The sequence below is a fragment of the Salmo trutta genome, chromosome 25, assembly GCF_901001165.1.
Source record: "Salmo trutta chromosome 25, fSalTru1.1, whole genome shotgun sequence".
In the NCBI taxonomy this organism is placed as follows: Eukaryota; Metazoa; Chordata; class Actinopteri; order Salmoniformes; family Salmonidae; genus Salmo; species Salmo trutta.
The window spans coordinates 33,364,982-33,384,999 of NC_042981.1; the positions used below are offsets into that span (position 1 = coordinate 33,364,982).

General features: G+C 42.8%; 1 protein-coding gene across 5 annotated transcripts in view; it reads right to left on the reverse strand.

Annotated features, from left to right (window-relative positions):
• Nucleotides 1-20,018, reverse strand: part of LOC115162457 (serine/threonine-protein kinase D3-like) — a 71,876-nt gene that overhangs the window by 22,569 nt on the left and 29,289 nt on the right. The window contains exon 1 of one of the 5 annotated variants that reach the window (XM_029713771.1): nt 7,204-7,617. The exons of the other annotated variants lie outside the window; for them this stretch is intronic. The gene's annotated coding sequence lies outside the window, so the exon portion shown is untranslated. Of the gene's footprint in view, nt 1-7,203; nt 7,618-20,018 lie in introns of those variants that run through there. 5 annotated transcript variants of the gene reach the window in all.

Genomic DNA, 20,018 nt, shown 5'->3' on the forward strand with positions numbered 1-20,018 from the left:
AACACTCCTAATTTACAACTCGACCAACAGTTTACACACAATACCTCATATACACTTTTTGAAATTGGCATCAGCTGATCAAGGCCCTGTCATCATATTCATTCAACGGTTGTTTGCTCTTCTTTTTTTCCACTCATTTGGTTTGGTGACATTTATGATTATGTTCAGTGCGGTTTGTCATATTTCCTGGACAAGCACTACTAATTTGTGGTGGGCCCCCATCTAATGAGTTGGAGTTTATATTGTATAGAGCTCCTTCTCTGATTCATGGAGTAATGGCTGCCTTCATTCAGTCATCATAGCCAGAACCAGCAGGCCAGTGGTGTAGGAACAGAACGGGGGCGAAGACACAGTGGATGTGTGTGGAATGAACATCAGACTGAATATCACCGCAGAGAGAGAGCGAGAGCGAGAGTGAGAGAGAAACTGAAACACAGCTGTTTAATTCACCCTAGCCACCACGAGTCACACACACACACACACTCCTGCTCCCGTTAACTACTTCCTGTGGCTCACGTCAGCAGTCAACGTGGAGGATGGAAGAAAATCCACTGGCTCCGGAAAAGAGCTCACATTCAAACACTTATTCCCCAAACAAACATTTATTCCCCTGAAACACTGCAACAGTGGACTGCACGGAAAACAGCAGAAGGAAATACCACTCAAATGGCCATTCAATACAGCATGCCACTGTTTTCCATACAGCAATTAATGTAGGCAGAATGCCATTCATTTTGCTCTATTGAGCTCAAAATGTGCCCATTAGGGGCATGCTATTGATAATGAAAAAGTATCAAAATCATACTGACATAGCCATTGTAATAACACTTTAATAACTTTTCTAGTTGGTGGTGTGGAATAGTAACTGACTATCGCTAATTGTCTGTTTCACAAGTTTAAAAACTAAGAGTCTTTATCTAAACCAATCATAGACGTCTGTTTCACAAGTTTAAAAACTAACAGTCTATATCTAAACCAATCATAGACGTCTGTTTCACAAGTTTAAAAACTAACAGTCTATATCTAAACCAATCATAGACGTCTGTAACGGTCGTCGTAGGAACTGGACCAAGGCACAGTGGGTTGAGTGCTCATTATAACTTTATTAGAACACTTACTAAACAAAACAAGAAAAACGAACGGACGACAAACAGTAATGCAGGTTACACACAGCTATGAAAAAACAACCTCCCACAATTCCCATAACAAACACACCCCTATACATAGGACCTTCAATCAGAGGCAACGAGGAACAGCTGCCTCCAATTGAAGGCCCAATCCCAATAAACTAAACACAGAAATAGATAGACTAGACTGAACATAGAAATACACTAACATAGAACATAGACCAAAACCCTGGAATACTCTAAACAAACACCCCTCTACATAAACAATTATATCAACAACCCCGAACCACATAAAACAAACACCCCCTGCCACGTCCTGAACAAACTACAATAACAAATAGCCCCTTTACTGGTCAGAACGTGACAACGTCTCTTTCACAAGTTTGGACAGCACTGTACAGTACAGTAGCATAACGAAAATAAAAGTAGAGTATGTCAGTACAATTCAGCACAGTACTGTACTATACTTTACAGTACTGTACTGAACTCGAATCTACTCTCCTCTGCTGTGGTCTACTGTACTGTACTGAAGTCTAAACTTGTGAAACATAGATGTCCATGATGGGTACAGATTTGGCCCAGTTCGGACCAACCAAATTTGGTCTTGTTAGGGGGCGGAGCTCATTAGAATAATAGCCATTGTGTAGAATAATACCTAAACATGCAAAGGAGGATATTACATATTTCTACCTTTGTGTACCTATTCAGGATACATCACCATGAAGAGAATGACATTCGTAATTATGCATTTCTGTATACAGTCGTGGCAAGTCTGCTGCCTCAGTTTGTATGATGGCAATTTGCATATACTCTAGAATGTTATGAAGAGTGATCAGATGAATTGCAATTAATTGCAAAGTCCCTCTTTGCCATGCAAATTAACTGGATCCCCAAAAAACATTTCCACTGCATTTCAGCCCTGCCACAAAAGGACCAGCTGACATCATGTCAGTGATTCTCTCGTTACCACAGGTGTGAGTGTTGACGAGGACAAGGTTGAAGATCACTCTGTCATGCTGATTGAGTTCGAATAACAGACTGGAAGCTTCAAAAGGAGGGTGGTGCTTGGAATCATTGTTCTTCCTCTGTCAACCATGGTTGCCTGCTAGGAAACACGTTGCCGTCATCATTGCTTTGCACAAAAAGGGCTTCACAGGCAAGGATATTGCTGCCAGTAAGAGTGCACCTAAATCAACCATTTATCGGATCATCAAGAACTTCAAGGAGAGCGGTTCAATTGTTGTGAAGAAGGGTTCAGGGCGCCCAGGAAAGTCCAGCAAGCGCCAGCACCGTCTCCTAAAGTTGATTCAGCTGCGGGATCGGGGCACCACCAGTACAGAGCTTGCTCAGGAATGGCAGCAGGCAGGTGTGAGTGCATCTGCACGCACAGTGAGGCGAAGACTTTTGGAGGATGGCCTGGTGTCAAGAAGGGCAGCAAAGAAGCCACTTCTCTCCAGGAAAAACATCAGGGACAGACTGATATTCTGCAAAAGTGTCACGTCCTGGCCAGTATAAGGGTTAATTAGTATTGTAGTTTGGTCAGGACGTGGCAGAGGGTATTCGTTTTATGTGGTTCGGGGTGGTGTGTTTTGTTGAAGGGGCATTTGGTTTAAGTATTCCGGGGTTTTTGGGCACTGTTTGGTTTTCAGGTATTCTATGTTTAGTCTAGTATATCTGTTTCTATGTTTGGTTAATTGGGGTTGGGACTCTCAGTTGAAGGCAGGTGTTGTCTATCTGCCTTTGATTGAGAGTCCCATATATTAGGGTGTGTTTGTTATTTGTGGGTGATTGTTCTGTGCTTAGCCTTGTGCTTTGCCAGACTGTTTGTTGTTGTTATTCGTTCATTTCGTTAGTTCTCGTGTTTTGTTATTTTGGTATTCATTTTTGAAAATAAATAAACATCAAGATGAGCATACACATACCTGCTGCGTTTTGGTCCTCCATCACCGACGACAACCGTGACAAAAAGGTACAAGGATTGGACTGCTGAGGACTGGGGTAAAGTAATTTTCTCTGATGAATCCCCTTTCCGATTGTTTGGGGCATCCAGAAAAAAGCTTGTCCGGAGAAGACAAGGTGAGAGCTACCATCAGTCCTGTGTCATGCCAATAGTAAAGCATCCTGAGACCATTCATGTGTGGGGTTGCTTCTCAGCCAAGGGAGTGGGCTCACTTACAATTTTGCCTAAGAACATAGCCATGAATAAAGAATGGTACCAACACATCCTCTGAGAGCAACTTCTCCCAACCATCCAGGAACAGTTTGGTGACGAACAATGCCTTTTCCAGCATGATGGAGCACCTTGCCATAAGGCAAAAATGGTAACTAAGTGGCTCGGGGAACAAAACATCGATATTTTGGGTCCATGGCCAGGAAACTCCCCAGACCTTAATCCCATTGAGAACTTGTGGTCAATCCTCAAGAGGCGGGTGGACAAACAAAAACCCACTAATTCTGACAAACTCCAAGCATTGATTATGCAGAATGGGCTGCCATCAGTCAGAAAAAAGTCAGGATGTGGCCCAGAAGTTAATTGACAGCAGGCCAGGGCGGATTGCAGAGGTCTTGAAAAAGAAGGGTCAACACGGCAAATATTGACTCTACATCAACTACATGTACTTGTCAATAAAAGCCTTTGACACTTATGAAATGCTTGTAATTATACTTCAGTATTCCATAGTAACATCTGACAAAAATATCTAAAGACACTGAAGCAGCAGACTTTGTGAAAATTAATATTAGTGCATTCTCAAAACTTTTGGCCACGACTGTAGTACAGATCAGCGACCCATAATGTCAGTCTGTTACCATCATTTTGTTCCCGGATGTTAATCCACTTCACTTAATGTAGTTCAATAACCAAAATAAATATTTTTCAAACTCGAGGTGCCATATCATAGCTGACAGCCCATTGTTTCTGCAGACATCTATGAATCTTTATTCGGAGCAGATATGGTCACAAAAAGGGAGATTTTACCGTCATTCTGTTTCTAAACTTTACATTTGCACTGTTCTTTGAGTAAATGCGTTTTTGTACAATTGTCAGTGGAAATTGTCAAAAGTAGTCCTTGTGCATAGAGGTGTGCGGCTTGTTTAACCTTGCAATCAATGGTATTTGTTTGGTATACTTTTAAAGTGAAAAATCTGAGTTCAGCGTCATTCTGTTGCTGTGAAATTGCCCTAGAAAAGACAGAACTGTCCTACTCGTTGACACTGAGTGAGTGAGTAGCCTTGGTCCTCAGCAGGCAGTCTGAGGTGCACTCACTTCACCGGTATTATCCAGTAGCTGTGATGTAACCTCCAGGCAGCCAGGCAGTCAGTCAGTGCCGGGCTGGGGAGGGTCATGCTCTGGACTCTCGGATAAGGTAAGGGCCTAGGCCAGCATACTTATAGTGAGTGAAACAGAGGAGAGGAGGGAGGAGGAAAAGCGGAAAACATCCTGAGAGGAGTGACAGAGGAGCAGCAGCCTCCTGCAACATGGGCAGGAAGTGAGCGAAGTCAATATTGAGCCACTTCCTGCTCCCAGACCCACAGCTTCCACACAGCTTCCACTGCTCATGTCAAGACAGACGTTAAACACACACAGGTTATGCACACACACACACACACACACACACACACACACACACACACACACACACACACACACACACACACACACACACACACACACACACACACTCACTAAATCACTGGCTTGCGCACACCCACACAGGCTCACACACACATCTGCCTACAGTACATTTTCTGTTCATACACATAAATGCAAAATCCATTGTGTTTTCATGTATCAAGGTAGGACAACCGTGGATTGATGGCAGCATTCGCGCAAAACTGAAAGCACGAACCACTGCTTTTAATCAGGGCAAGGTGACCAGAAACATGACTGAATACAAACAGTGTAGCTATTCCCTCCGCAAGGCAATCAAACAAGCTAAGCGTCAGAATAGAGACAAAGTAGAGTCGCAATTCAACGGCTCAGACACGAGAGGTATGTGGCAGGGTCTACAGTCAATCATGGAATATAAAAGGAAAACCAGCCCCGTCGCGGACCAGGATGTCTTGCTCCTAGACAGACTAAACAACTTCTTTGCTCGCTTTGAGGACAATACAGTGCCACTGACACGGCCCGCTACCAAAACCTGCGGGCTCTCCTTCACTGCAGCCAACGTGAGCAAAACATTTAAACATGTTAACCCTCACAAGGCTGCAGGCCCAGACGGCATCCCCAGACGTGTCCTCAGAGCATGCGCAGACCAGCTGGCTGGTGTGTTTACAGACATATTCAATCAATACTTATCCCAGTCTGCTGTCCCCACATGCTTCAAGAGGGCCACCATTGTTCCTGTTCCCAAGAAAGCTAAGATAACTGAGCTAAATGACTACTGCCCCGTAGCACTCACTTCCGTCATCATGAAATGCTTTGAGAGACTAGTGAAGGACCATATCACCTCCACCCTACCTGACACCCTAGACTCACTCCAATTTGCTTACTGCCCCAATAGGTCCACAGACGACGCAATCGCAATCACACTGCACACTGCCCTAACCCATCTGGACAAGAGGAATACCTATGTGAGAATGCTGTTCATCGACTACAGCTCAGCATTTAACACCATAGTACCCTCCAAACTCGAGACCCTGGGTCTCGACCCCACCCTGTGCAACTGGGTCCTGGACTTCCTGACGGGCCGCCCCCAGGTGGTGAGGGTAGGTAACAACATCTCCACCCCGCTGATCCTCAACACTGGGGCCCCACAAGGGTGCGTTCTCAGCCCTCTCCTGTACTCCCTGTTCACCCACGACTGTGTGGCCATGCACGCCTCCAACTCAATCATCAAGTTTGCAGACAACACTACAGTGGTAGGCTTGATTACCAACAACGATGAGACAGCCTACAGGGAGGAGGTGAGGGCCCTCGGAGTGTGGTGTCAGGAAAATAACCTCACACTCAACGTCAACGTCAACAAAGGAGATGATCGTGGACTTCAGGAAACAGCAGAGGGAGCACCCCCCTATCCACATCGATGGGACAGTAGGGGAGAGGGTAGAAAGTTTGAAGTTCCTCGGCGTACACATCACGGACAAACTGAAATGGTCCAACCACAGGAACCTCAGGAGGCTGAAGAAATTCGGCTTGTCACCAAAAACACTCACAAACTTTTACAGATGCACAATTGAGAGCATCCTGTCGGGCTGTAGTGAGGTCTGCACAACGCATCACCGGGGGCAAACTACCTGCCCTCCAGGACACCTACACCACCCGATGTCACAGGAAGGCCAAAAAGATCATCAAGGACAACCACCCGAGCCACTGCCTGTTCACCCCGCTATCATCCAGAAGGCGAGGTCAGTACAGGTGCATCAAAGCAGGGACCGAGAGACTGAAAAACAGCTTCTATCTCAAGGCCATCAGACTGTTAAACAGCCATCACTAACATTGAGTGACTGCTGCCAACATACTGACTCAACTCCAGCCACTTTAATAATGGAAAAATGGATGTAATAAATGTATCACTAGCCACTTTAAACAATGCCACTTCATATAATGTTTACATACCCTACATTACTCATCTCATATGTATATACTGTACTCTATACCATCTACTGCATCTTGCCATCTTGATGTAATGTATCACTAGCCACTTTAAACAATGCCACTTTTATATGTTTACATATCCTACATTACTCATCTCGTATGTATATACTGTACTCTATACCATCCACTGCATCTTGCCTATGCCGTTCTATACCATCACTCATTCATATATTTTTTTATGTACATATTCTTATTCATTCCTTTACACTTGTCTGTATAAGGTAATTGTTGTGAAATTGTTAGGTTAGATTACTCGTTGGATATTACTGCATTGTTGGAACTAGAAGCACAAGCATTTCGCTACACTCGCATTAACATCTGCTAACCATGTGTATGTGACAAATAAAATTTGATTTGACATTTAGTTCTGCAGTTCTGTACATGCAGTTCTGTATCCTGAAAAAGTAACCTGTCTCTTGCTAAGCCTGCCTATGCTGTATGACACTGTAACCATGGATCTCTCACTCACTTTCTTACCTCAAAGGGGAGGTCGTGCCCTCAGCCTGGCAGGAAAACGATGCCCAGTTTCTGTGAAGGGCAGCAATGCCTTTCTTCTCTCTCTCTCATCTCTCCCTTCATGTAATGATGAAGTGTGTTTCCCCAACCGCTCTGCCAGCCAGCCAGCCTTCATCATCAGATGGAAGGGGTTGATAGGGGCTGTCAGGGAGGAAGACAGCCAGTGAAGGTCCTGGATGGATGTAGGAGGCCATCCTGTGTGGCGCTCATCAAAGCGGGCCCCTGGTGGAGGGCCCGTGCAGGGCTGTGTCTCGCTGCCAAGATGGCTGCTCTGGCAGGGCCACCTAACACAGCTGCTTCCCTATCAGGGTCACACACAATGCCCACGGAACAATGTGAGGCGTAACACAACGAGGCCCATGGACACCAGGGAAGGCACACGGTACGGCAGAGGGGAACACCTGGAGCTCCTAAAATGCTGGAGCCACGGCTGCATGGAAAGAGGACAGGGGTAGGGGCTACACTGACAAACTATGCAAACTGCTTTTAAATGACTATAAACCATAATTCCTCTACTGGATTAACCCTTAAATAAAATCTTTATACACGCACCCTTAAACAGCTCATTCAATGGGTTTAGTCATCCTCTCTCCCCGTCCACTTCCAGTTAAGTCCCTAGAGCAGCAGAGCAGAGCCCGGCTGAAGGCCATGAAATCACGTAAACACTGATTAACTCGTGTTAAAAGGCCTCCTTTAACCACAATGTGTATGGAACATGAAAGGATCTGTCTGTTAGCTGTTGCCTTACATAACTGCATCATCATCCCCAGTGCTCCCAGCTGGCCTGGGCCCTGGCTCTAATCTGAGAGGCTAGCCGTAGCTTCTAGTCTAAAGCCTTTATACACAGCAGACCAGTCTGCATCTCCTCCTGTAGGCCTGATTCAGTCTGATGAAGGTCCATAGACTGAAGTGTCGCTATGCGTTTGGTCTGTGTAGACTATAGAGGTCGACCGATTATGATTTTTCAACGCTGATACCGATACCGATTATTGGAGGACCAAAAAAAGCCGATAGCGATTTTTGTATATATATTTGTAATAATGACAATTACAACAATACTGAATGAACAATGAACACTTTTATTTTAACTTAATATAATAGATCAATAAAATCAATTTAGTCTCAAATAAATAATGAAACATGTTCAATTTGGTTTAAATAATGCAAAAACAAAGTGTTGGAGAAGAAAGTAAAAGTGCAATATGTGCCATGTAAGAAAGCTAACGTTTAAGTTCCTTGCTCAGAACATGAGAACATATGAAAGCTGGTGGTTCCTTGTAACATGAGTCTTCAATATTCCCAGGTAAGAAGTTTTAGGTTGTAGTTATTATAGAACTATTTCTCTCTATACCATTTGTTTTTTCATATACCTTTGACTATTGGATGTTCTAATAGGTACTTTAGTATTGCCAGCCTAATCTCGGGAGTTGATAGGCTTGAAGTCATAAACAGTGCAATGCTTGAAGCACAGCAAAGAGCTGCTGGCAAATGCAGGAAAGTGCTGTTTGAATAAATGCTTACGAGCCTGCTGCTGCCTACCACCGCTCAGTCAGACTGCTCTATCAAATCATAGACTTAATTATAATATAATAACACACAGAAATACGAGCTTTAGGTCGTTAATATGGTCAAATCCAGAAACTATCATTTCGCAAACAAAACCTTTATTCTTTCAGTCAAATACGGAACCGTTCCATATTTTATCTAACGGGTGGCATCCCTAAGTCTAAATATTCCTGTTACATTGCACAACCTTCAATGTTATGTCATAATTACGTAAAATTCTGGCAAATTAGTTCGCAACGAGCCAGGCGGCCCAAACTGTTGCATATACCCTGACTCTGCGTGCAATGAACGCAAGAGAAGTGACACAATTTCCCTAGTTAAATATTGAGTGCTAACATGAATTTCTTTTAACTAAATATGCAGGTTTAAAAATATATACTTCTGTGTATTGATTTTAAGAAAGGCATTGATGTTTATGGTTAGGTACATTCGTGCAACGATTGTGCTTTTTTCACAAATGCGCTTTTGTTAAATCATCCCCCGTTAGGCGAAGTTGGCTGTCTTTGTTAGGAAGAAATAGTCTTCACACAGTTCGCAACGAGCCAGGCGGCCCATACTGCTGCATATACCCTTACTCTGTTGCACAGAACGCAAGATAAGTGACACAATTTCCCAAGTTAAAAGAAATTCATGTTAGCAGGCAATATTAACTAAATATGCAGGTTTAAAAATATATACTTGTGTATTGATTTTAAGAAAGGCATTGATGTTTATGGTTAGGTACACATTGGTGCAACGACAGTGCTTTTTTCACGAATGCGCTTGTTAAATCACCCGTTTGACGAAGTAGGCTGTGATTCAATGATAAATTAACAGGCACCTCATCGATTATATGCAACGCAGGACAAGCTAGATAAACTAGTAATATCATCAACCATGTGTAGTTAACTAGTGATTATGTGAAGATTGATTGTTTTTTATAAGATACGTTTAATGCTAGCTAGCACCTTACCTTGGCTCCTTGCTGCACTCGCATAACAGGTAGGCAGCCTGTCACGCAGTCTCCTCGTGGAGTGCAATGTAATCGGCCATGATCGGTGTCCAAAAATGACGATTACCGATTGTTATGAAAACTTCAAATCGGCCCAAATTAATCGGTCATTCCGATTAATCGGTCGACCTCTAGTAGGCTAATCCATCCATGGCCAGAACTAGAACTGTAGACTAGTGGGAAGGAGGGCTGTGGAGGCAAAGGTTAGGGACAGTGAGGGTGCTCAAACACACCATAACAATGACCCCAGTGTTAGGGCTACTGCTCCTGGCTTTAATGTAGCTGAGATAAGCTGGGGTCCAGTGGAGAGCAGGGAGTTATGGGAAAAAAGAGATAAGATTCCAGAGGAGGAGAAGCGACTCGCAAAGGCTCTGTGTGTGTTGGCAATGGCTGTGAAGACAGGGTGCTGAAAGGAGACTGTGAGAGCGAGGAGAGCTCAGTGGATAGGGATCTTATGATAGCTGTCCTGCTTTCCACAAGATCCCACTTCACACTTGATGAATTCAGCACTTTGGGATTTTATTGAGGAAGATTGCAGGAGTTTATAATAATGTAGATATGACTAAACAACATCAAGAAAGTATACCTTTACACAGCTTTATGTTTCCAAAACAGAAGGCCCATCCTAAACCCTGTCATACTTTAAAGTGATTGACGGCATGGCTCTTCCTGTGTCCAGAGTGAGATGTCAGGGTGAGGTTTTCCTCCATACGTCTGACATGCCTGCTCTCCAGACCCGGTGCCCGGGGCCAGCCCCCTCCACTTCCCCTCCTGCACTGCTCCAAGACCTGGTCAGCTGGAGTCACCTCCTGTTGGCAATGACTGTACTGAACATAATCATAAATGTCACCAAACTAAATGATAGGAAAAAACACTTTCCACTGCACATGGTTCCCATTCCAGCACGGGAGCAGCCGCATGCAGCTCAGGGCTACAGAGGGGTACAGTTCAGTACTGGGGAAAGGGCTGTACATCTCCATTCTTGGTATGAGGAAGCCTATGTTAGGAAAGACCATGGGGGCATGAGGACACAGGAGGGAAGAGAATAAGCTGTGCAAGTTACTGAATATTGTAGATCCAAAATGGGGAATAGCCTGGTGATTGGTTGCACTGGGAGGCACTTGCATTGGCAAGCTCTATCATTGCTTTGTTGTTGTTAGGCAATAAAGATGACTAATGTAACCGAGTGGCATCCTGGCTGGTTAAAGAAATGACACACAGCTCGGTCCCATAGTGACTAAGCATGGCCTTTGTAATCAACACACATTGTGGCGCTAATAGCATACAGCCATTCAGCCCCACTCCGCACAAAGAGACGCAGCGCGACCACACACACACACACACACACACACACACACACACACACACCAAAGACACCAGTATGCCGAATCTGTGTGTGAGGTCCGCGCGGTAGACTGGAAAGCAGAGTGGAAAAGAGCTTTGACGTGGTAAGCTTTTGATAAACTGACTAATCTGCCATTGATATGCTAAATCCCGTTAAAGGCAGAAAGAGAGGGAAGGGAGGGATGTATGGGGCAGACGTGAAATATGGTAAATTTCAATGAGTGCCAAAAACAAATAGCCCAGGAACAGACATGGAAAATCGAGCCTGACACAACTGTTCTGGTTTGAATGAACAAAACCATTAGTCTCAGGCTGCAGTTTGTCTCCGAGAAAAGAGATTTACTTCTCGCCTAACTGCAACACATTTAAAAATAACAATGAATCTAAGATTCAAATGAATTTGAGTATTTATGATGTCATAAATCACCAAGACTGCTCAAAGTAAGAATAACACACAGCATTGCTAGTATTCAGTAAAAGTACAAACCAGATAAAACTATGCTGTATCTTGGCTGGTTCCCATGTATTGTGATCATTGATGACAAAGTAACACATTCTATTCATGCCTTTAAAAGCAAAACTATTTTCAAATTCAGCCAAGGAAATGGGACGTGTATTGCATGCTGTATGCTGGTATGTGTGTGTGTGTGTGTGTGTGTGTGTGTGTAGGGATATTTATGCCATTTAAATCCTTGGGCGGGTCGTCTAAGTGTTTTTTTCAGGTCGCCTAAATCCAAACTGTAAAAAATCCCCAATATATATACAGTAGCAGTCAAAAGTTTGGACACACCTACTCATTCAGGGGTTTTTCTTTATTTTTACTATTTTCTACATTGTAGAATAATAGTTAAGACACCAAAACTATGAAATAACACATATGGAATCACATAGTAACCAAAAAAGCAGATTTTTTATGGAATATCTATATTGGCGTACAGAGGCCCATTATCAGCAACCATCACTTCTGTGTTCCAATGGCACGTTGTGTTAGCTAATCCAAGTTTATAATTTTAAAAGGCTACTTGATCATTAGAAAACCCTTTTGCAATTATGTTAGCACAGATGAAAACTATTCTTCTGATTAAAGAAGCAATAAAACTGGCCTTCTTCAGACTAGTTGAGTATCTGAAGCATCAGCATTTGTGAGTTCGATTACAGGCTCAACATTGCCAGAAACAAATAACTTTCTTCTGAAACTCGTCAGTTTATTCTTGTTCTGTGAAATTAAGTCTATTCCATACGAGAAATTGCCAAGAAACTAAAGATCTCGTACAACGCTGTGTACTACTCCCTTCACAGAACAGCGCAAACTGGCTCTAACCAGAATAGAAAGAAGAGTGGGAGGCCCCAGTGCACAACTGAGCAAGATGACAAGTACATAAGAGTGTCTAGTTTGAGAAACAGACGCCTCACAAGTCCTCACTGTCACGCTCTGACCTAGGAGAGCTGTGTTTTCTCTGTTTAGCTAGGCCAGGGTGTGATAGGTGGGTGGGCATTCTATGTTTTGTTTTCTATGTTTTGGCCGGGTAGGGTTTCCAATCAGAGGCAGGTGTCTATCATTGTCTCTGATTGGCAGCCTGTTTTTCCTTTGGGTTTGTGGGTAGTTGCTTTCTGTTTAGTTGTAAATACCTGACAGAACTGTCGGCTGTCATTTTTGTTTAATTTGTAAAGTGTTCATTTTTTGCATTAAACTACAAGATGAACATATTCCACGCTGCACCTTGGTCTACTCCTTTTGACACCTGTGACACTCAACTGGAAGCTTCATTAAATAGTACCCGCAAAACACCAGCCTCAATGTCAACAGTGAAGAGGTGACTCCGGGATGCTGGTCTTCTTAAACCCTCAGAGGAAGTAATCACACCTGTGGAGAGATGGGCATTCTTCTTACCAAACCACATGACCTTTGTTTTGGAGGTGTTCAGAACACGGTTAAGGGTATAGAAAGCTTGCTGGACACTAAGAAAGCTTTGTTGTTGAGCATTTAACACAAAATCCGGGGAGGGGCCAGGTGAGTATAAGACTTTACCATCTGAATATAAATGGATGAGAGAGCTTCCTACTGCCTGAGCTATGTTGTTGATGTAAATTGAGAAGAACGTGGGGCCTAGGATTGAGCCTTGGGGTACTACCTTGGTGACAGGCAGTGGCTGAGACACTCTTTGAGAGAGGTAGTTAGCAAACCAGGCCAAAGACCCCTCAGAGACACCAATACTCCCTAGTTGGCCCACAAGAATGGATTGGTCTACCGTATCAAAAGCTTTGGCCAAATCAATAAAAATAGCAGCACAACATTGCTTAGAATCAAGGGCAATGGTGACATCATTGAGGACCTTTAAGGTTGCAGTGACACATCCATAACCTGAGTGGAAACCAGATTGCATACCAGAGAGAACACTATAGACATCAAGAAAGCTAGTCAGTTGATTATTGGCAAGTTTTTCCAACACTTTTGATAAACAGGGCAAAATAGAAATAGGCCTATAACAGTTAGGATCAGCTTGATCTTCCCCTTTAAATAAAGGACGAACCGTGGCTGCCTTCCAAGCAATGGGAAACCTCACCAGAAAGGAGAGACCGGTTAAAAAGGTTGGAGATAGGCTTGGCGATGATAGGGGCTCCCACCTTAAAGACGAAGGGGTCTAAACCATTTGACCCAGATGTTTTTTTGGGGTCAAGTTTCAGGAGCTCCTTTAGCACCTCGGGCTCAGAGACTGCCTGCAGGGAGAAACATTTTAGCGGGGCAGGGGAAAAAGAAGGAGAAGCATCAGGGAAAGTCGCATTAGAAGGGGTGGGAGATGAGGAAATGTTGGACGGGCAAGGAGGCATGGCTGAGTCAAATAGGAATCCTGACTTAATGAAGTGGTGATTAAAGAGCTCAGCCATGTGCTTCTTGTCAGTAACAACCACATTATCAACTTTAAGGGACATGGGCAGCTGTGAGGAGGATGGTTTGTTCTCCAGGTCTTCAACTGTTTTTCAGAACTTTTTGGGGTTAGACCCAGAGAGAGAGAACTGCTCCTTAAAGTAACTAACTTTGGCCTTCCAGATAGCCTGAGTGCACTTATTTCTCATTTGCCTGAACAAGAGCCAGTCAGCCTGAGTATGCCGAGCCTTTCGCCAAACGCAATTCTTGAGGTGGAGTAACTCTGCAAGATCACGGTCGAACCAGGGGCGAGAACCTGTTTTAAATTCTCATTTTCTTTATGGGGGTGTATTTGTTAACAATACCACTGAAAATATCAAAAAAGAAGGACCAGGCGTCTTCGACAGCGAGGATCAAGCTGATTCTATACCATTTTACAGAGGCCAGTTCATGAAGGAAGGCTTGCTCATTAAAGTGTTTTTAGTAAGTGTCAATGACAAATCACGACAGGTTGTTTCACTGAGCAGCCATTACAAACACAGGCTGTAAAACAGTGATCACTAAGGTCATTACAGAAAACACCAGACTGATACCTATCAGGATTATTTGTGAAGATAACATCGAGGAGAGAAACCTTTCCTGGGTTTTTGGAGTCATACCTTGAAATTGGTAATAACCTGAGAAAGATTTAGGGAGTTGCTTTAGGACTTGGTCAGGTGGTTTAAGCATGTCCCAGTTTAGGTCACCTAGCAGGACAAATTCAGACTTAGTGTAAGGGGCAGGTAGGGTACAGGCCAGTGCTGATGGAGGACGATAGCACCCAGAAACAGTAAAAAAAATTGCTATTTGAAAGTGTAATGCTTAAAACAAGCAAATAAAATGGTTTGGGGACAGACTTGGTGGAGACAACCAAGCACTGAAGGTGATCCTTGGTAAAGATTGCCACTCCCCCACCTTCGGAAGATCTGTCTTGCTGAAAAAGGTTATAACCAGAAAGGTTAACATCAGTATTCAAAACACTCTTCCTTAACCACGTCTCAGTAATGACCAACACATCTGGATTGGAGATGTGAACCCACACTTTCAATTGATCCATTTTAGGTAATAAGCTTCTAGTGTTCTAACGTGCAGCAAACCCAGGCTTTAACAAGAGCAGAAATCAGTGAAGCAGATATCAGAGTGTCAGTTAGAATTGGGGCTAGCAACAGTAGATGGGCCAGGGTGTACATGCACATTTCAAGATATCATCAACAAAGCAGGCGAGAGGTGGTTAGAATGGGATGGGAGGCCAAAAGTCTGTATAACCAATAGAGAGTCAAAGTCCCGAATGTGGGAACAAACATAGTCTGTCCCACGGTTGGGTAAAGAAAGTTCGTAGTCAACAAAGCATGCAGCAGTCATGAGGCAAATCGCAATATAGCAAAATGAACAAGAAAAAAATAATATATAGCGACTTGGGGCTAGCCATTGTAAGTTCAGAGTCACTCGCCCCAACAGTGCCTGTGTGCTGGGGGGGGTGTAATTGTATCTCTTTGTCCTAGCAAACTTGGTAGACTTAGCGTTCAGTCTCAGTTCCAGGTTGGATGGTGTTTTCAGAGCTGTATAGTTTGGGAATAATAATCCTTGGATGTAAGGAGCATTCCAGGCAATTCAGTCCAAAATCAAGTTGTAGGTTTGGAGTGAAGGTTATGTTGTTTAGGGTAGCATCCTGTATATGTCCCTGCCAAAAACTCTAAGTTGGTCTCACTCTAAATCTATCTATCTATTTTTTAAAAACATGCTAAAAAATGTGGGAGCTCATCATGACCTCTCTCTCTCCCTGTCATAGAGCTCTTGACTTTGACTTACTCCATATTTTGTTGTGTAGCGCTGAGCGATTAACTTAAAATTCTGTTATTGACCGAAGTTGGTTCAATTATTTGGATTCCATTTACTTCGGTTTTCTCTGTGAGCGTAATGTGCATACTGCAAAGTTTCTCTAGACAAATCAGATCCAACCTGAACTGTGCGATGTAGTAGGAAGTTGTAGTTTCCAACGGGCCAATATTCTACATAATTTTGCACATAAAACATGGTGATTAACTGCAATGACCATAATTCATTGCGCATCTACTTGTCTGGTCTGTGTTTCTTTTACACCTGCTACGGAAGAGACAGATAAATGAGCGATTTTTTTATTTTATTTTTTATTTCACCTTTATTTAACCAGGTAGGCTAGTTGAGAACAAGTGCTCATTTACAACTGCGACCTGGCCAAGATAAAGCAAAGCAGTGCAACACAAACAACACCACAGAGTTACACATGGAATAAACAAGTGTACAGTCAATAACACAATAGAAAAAAAAGAGTCTATATACAGTGTGTGCAAATGGCGTAAGGAGGTAAGGCAATAAATAGGCCATAGTAGCGAAGTAATTACAATTTATCAAATTAACACTGGAGTGATAGATGAGCAGATGATGATTTGCAAGTAGAAATACTGGTGTGCAAATGAGCAGAGAAGTAAATAAAAACAATATGGGGATGAGGTAGGTAGATTGGATGGGCTATTTACAGATAGGCTATGTACAGCTGCAGCGATCGGTTAGCTGCTCAGATAGCTGATGTTTAAAGTTAGTGAGGGAAATATAAGTCTCCAGCGATTTTTGCAATTCATTCCAGTCATTGGCAGCAGAGAACTGTAAGGAAAGGCAGCCAAAGAGGTGTTGGCTTTGGGGATGACCAGTGAGATATACCTGCTGGAGCGCGTGCTATGGGTGGGTGTTGTTATCGTGACCAGTGAGCTGAGATAAGGCAGAGCTTTACCTAGCATAGACTTATAGATGACCTGGAGCCAGTGGGTCTGGCGACGAATATGCAGGCCCTCCGATTTAACACACTGAACTCTATTTAAGAAGTAGTTGGTGAACCAGGCGAGGCAGTCATTTGAGAAACCAAGGCTGTTGAGTCTGCCGATAAGAATACGGTGATTGACAGAGTCGAAAGCCTTGGCCAGGTTCGATGAAGACGGCTGCACAGTACTGTCTTTTATCAATGGCAGTTATGATATCGTTTAGTACCTTGAGCGTGGCTGAGGTGCACCTGAAACCAGCTTGAAAACCGGATTGCACAGCGGAGAAGGTACGGTGGAATTTGAAGTGGTCAGTGATCTGTTTATTATCTTGGCTTTTGAAGACTTTAGAAAGGCAAGGCAGGATGGAAATAGGTCTATAACAGTTTTGGTCTAGAGTGTCACCCCCTTTGATGAGGGGGATGACCGCGGCAGCTTTCCAATCTTTAGGGATCTCGGAAGATACGAAAGAGAGGTTGAACAGACTGGTAATAGGGGTTGCAACAATGGAGGCGGATAATTCTAGAAAGAGAGGGTCCAGATTGTCTAGCCCAGCTGAATTGTATGGGTCCAGGTTTTGCAGCTCTTTCAGAACATCTGCTATCTGGATTTGGGTGAAGGAGAAGCAGGGTTGGGGTAGCCAGGAGGAAAGCATGGCCAGCCGTAGAGAAATGCTTCTTGAAATTCTCGATTATTGTGGATTTATCGGTGGTGACCGTGTTACCTAGCCTCAGTGCAGTGGGCAGCTGGGAGGAGGTGCTCTTATTCTCCATGGACATTACAGTGAGGGGATATAGTGAGCAGCTGTTGTTTTGTGAAGTATCTCTACTTGAAAATACATGATCTTAGTGATTGACAGTTGAAGAACTACAAAATAATGATTTTGTCAGACAGTATAGGCAGCAGCTCTTTATAGATTATGACTTGAAATGAAATAACAAAGCCATCAAATAAAACATATCATATACACAACTGAAATATTTTATTAAAGTCAAGAAATATGAATAAGTTATGGTTAATGATAAGCAGTAATGGGCAGTCACTATCATCATGATACTTTTATTAATTGAACCCTAATTGAATAAACCAACCAAAACCAACCTCAAAAAGCACTAAATGCTCAGACATACTGGTGTGTTACAAAAAATGGATTTAATTGTCTTTTTTTCCTCAACAACCTACACAAAATACTCTGTAATGTCAAAGTGGAAGAAAAATTCTATCATTTGTAAAAGAATCATGAAAAATAAAACACCAATATATCTTGATACGATAAGTATTCAACCCCCTGAGTCAATACATTCTATAACCACCTTCACCAGCGATTAGTTGAGAGTCTTTCTGGGTAAGTCTGTAAGAGCTTTCCACACCTGGATTGTGCAACATTTGCCCATTATTCTTTAAATTCTTTAAATTCCTCGCACCTCTGCCAAATTTGTTGTTGATCATTGCTAGACAACCATTTTCAGTTCTTGCCATAGATTTTCAAGCAGATTTAAGTCAAAACTGTAACTCTCCCATTCGGAATATTCCCTGTCTTCTTGGTAAGCAACTCCAGTGTAGATTTGGCCTTGTGTTTTAGGTTATTGTCCTGCTGAATAGAGGTCGACCGATTATGATTTTTCAACGCCGATAACGATTATTGGAGGACCCCACAAAAAAAAGACGTTACCGGTTAAATCGGCCGATTTTTAAAATGTATTTATAATAATGACAATTACAACAATACTGAATGAACACTTATTTTAACTTAATATAATACATAAATACTATCAATTTAGCCTTAAATAAATAATGAAACATGTTCAATTTGGTTTAAATAATGCAAAAACAAAGTGTTGGAGAAGAAAGTAAAAGTGCAATATGTGCCATGTAAAAAAGCTAAAGTTTAAGTTCCTTGCTCAGAACATGAGAACATATGAAAGCTGGTGGTTCCTTTTAACATGAGTCTTCAATATTCCCAGGTAAGACGTTTTAGGTTGTAGTTATTATAGGAATTATAGGACTATTTCTCTCTATACGATTTGTATTTCATATACCTTTGACTATTGGATGTTCTTATAGGCACTTTAGTATTGCCAGTGTAACAGTATAGCTTCCGTTCCTCTCCTCGCTCCTACCTGGGCTCGAACCAGGGACACATCGACAACAGCCACCCTCGAAGCAGCGTTACGCATGTAGAGCAAGGGGAACAACCACTCCCAAGTCTCAGAGCGTGTGACGTTTGAAACGCTATTAGCGCGCACCCCGCTAACTAGCTAGCCATTTCACATCGGTTACACCAGCCTAATCTCACGGGTTGAAGTCATAAACAGTGCCATGCTTGAAGAATTGCGAAGAGCTGCTGGCAAATGCACAAAGGTGCTGTTTGAATGAATGCTTACGAGCCTGCTGCTGCCTACCATCGCTCAGTCAGACTGCTCTATCAAATATCAAATCATAGACTTAATTATAACATAATAATACACAGAAATACGAGCCTTTGGTCATTAATATGGTCGAATCCGGAAACGATCATTTCGAAAACGAAACGTTTATTCTTTCAGTGAAATACGGAACCGTTTCGTATTTTATCTAACGGGTGGCAACCCTAAGTCTAAATATTCCTGTTACATTGCACAACCTTCAATGTTATGTCATAATTATGTACAATTCTGGCAAATTAATTACGGGCCTTTGTTAGGAATAAATGGACTTCATACAGTTCGCAATGAGCCAGGCGGCCCAAACAGCTGTATATACCCTGACTGCTTGCACGGAACGCTAGAGAAGTAACACAACGTCACTTCCCTAGTTATAAGAAATTCATGTTAGCTGGCAATATTAACTAAATATGCAGGTTTAAAAATATATACTTGTGTATTGATTTTAAAGAAAGGCATTGATGTTTATGGTTAGGTACATTGGTGCAACGACAGTGCTTTTTTCGCAAATGCGCTTGTTAAATCACCCGTTTGTCGAAGTAGGCTGTGACTCGATGAGAAATTAACAGGCACCGCATCAATTATATGCAACGCAGGACACGTTAGATAACTACACATGGTTGATGATATTACTAGTTTAACTAGTGATTATGTTAAGATTGATAGTTTTTTATAAGATAAGTTTAATGCTAGCTAGCAACTTACCTTGGCTTCTTGCTGCCCTCGCGTAACAGGTAGTCAGCCTGCCACGCAGG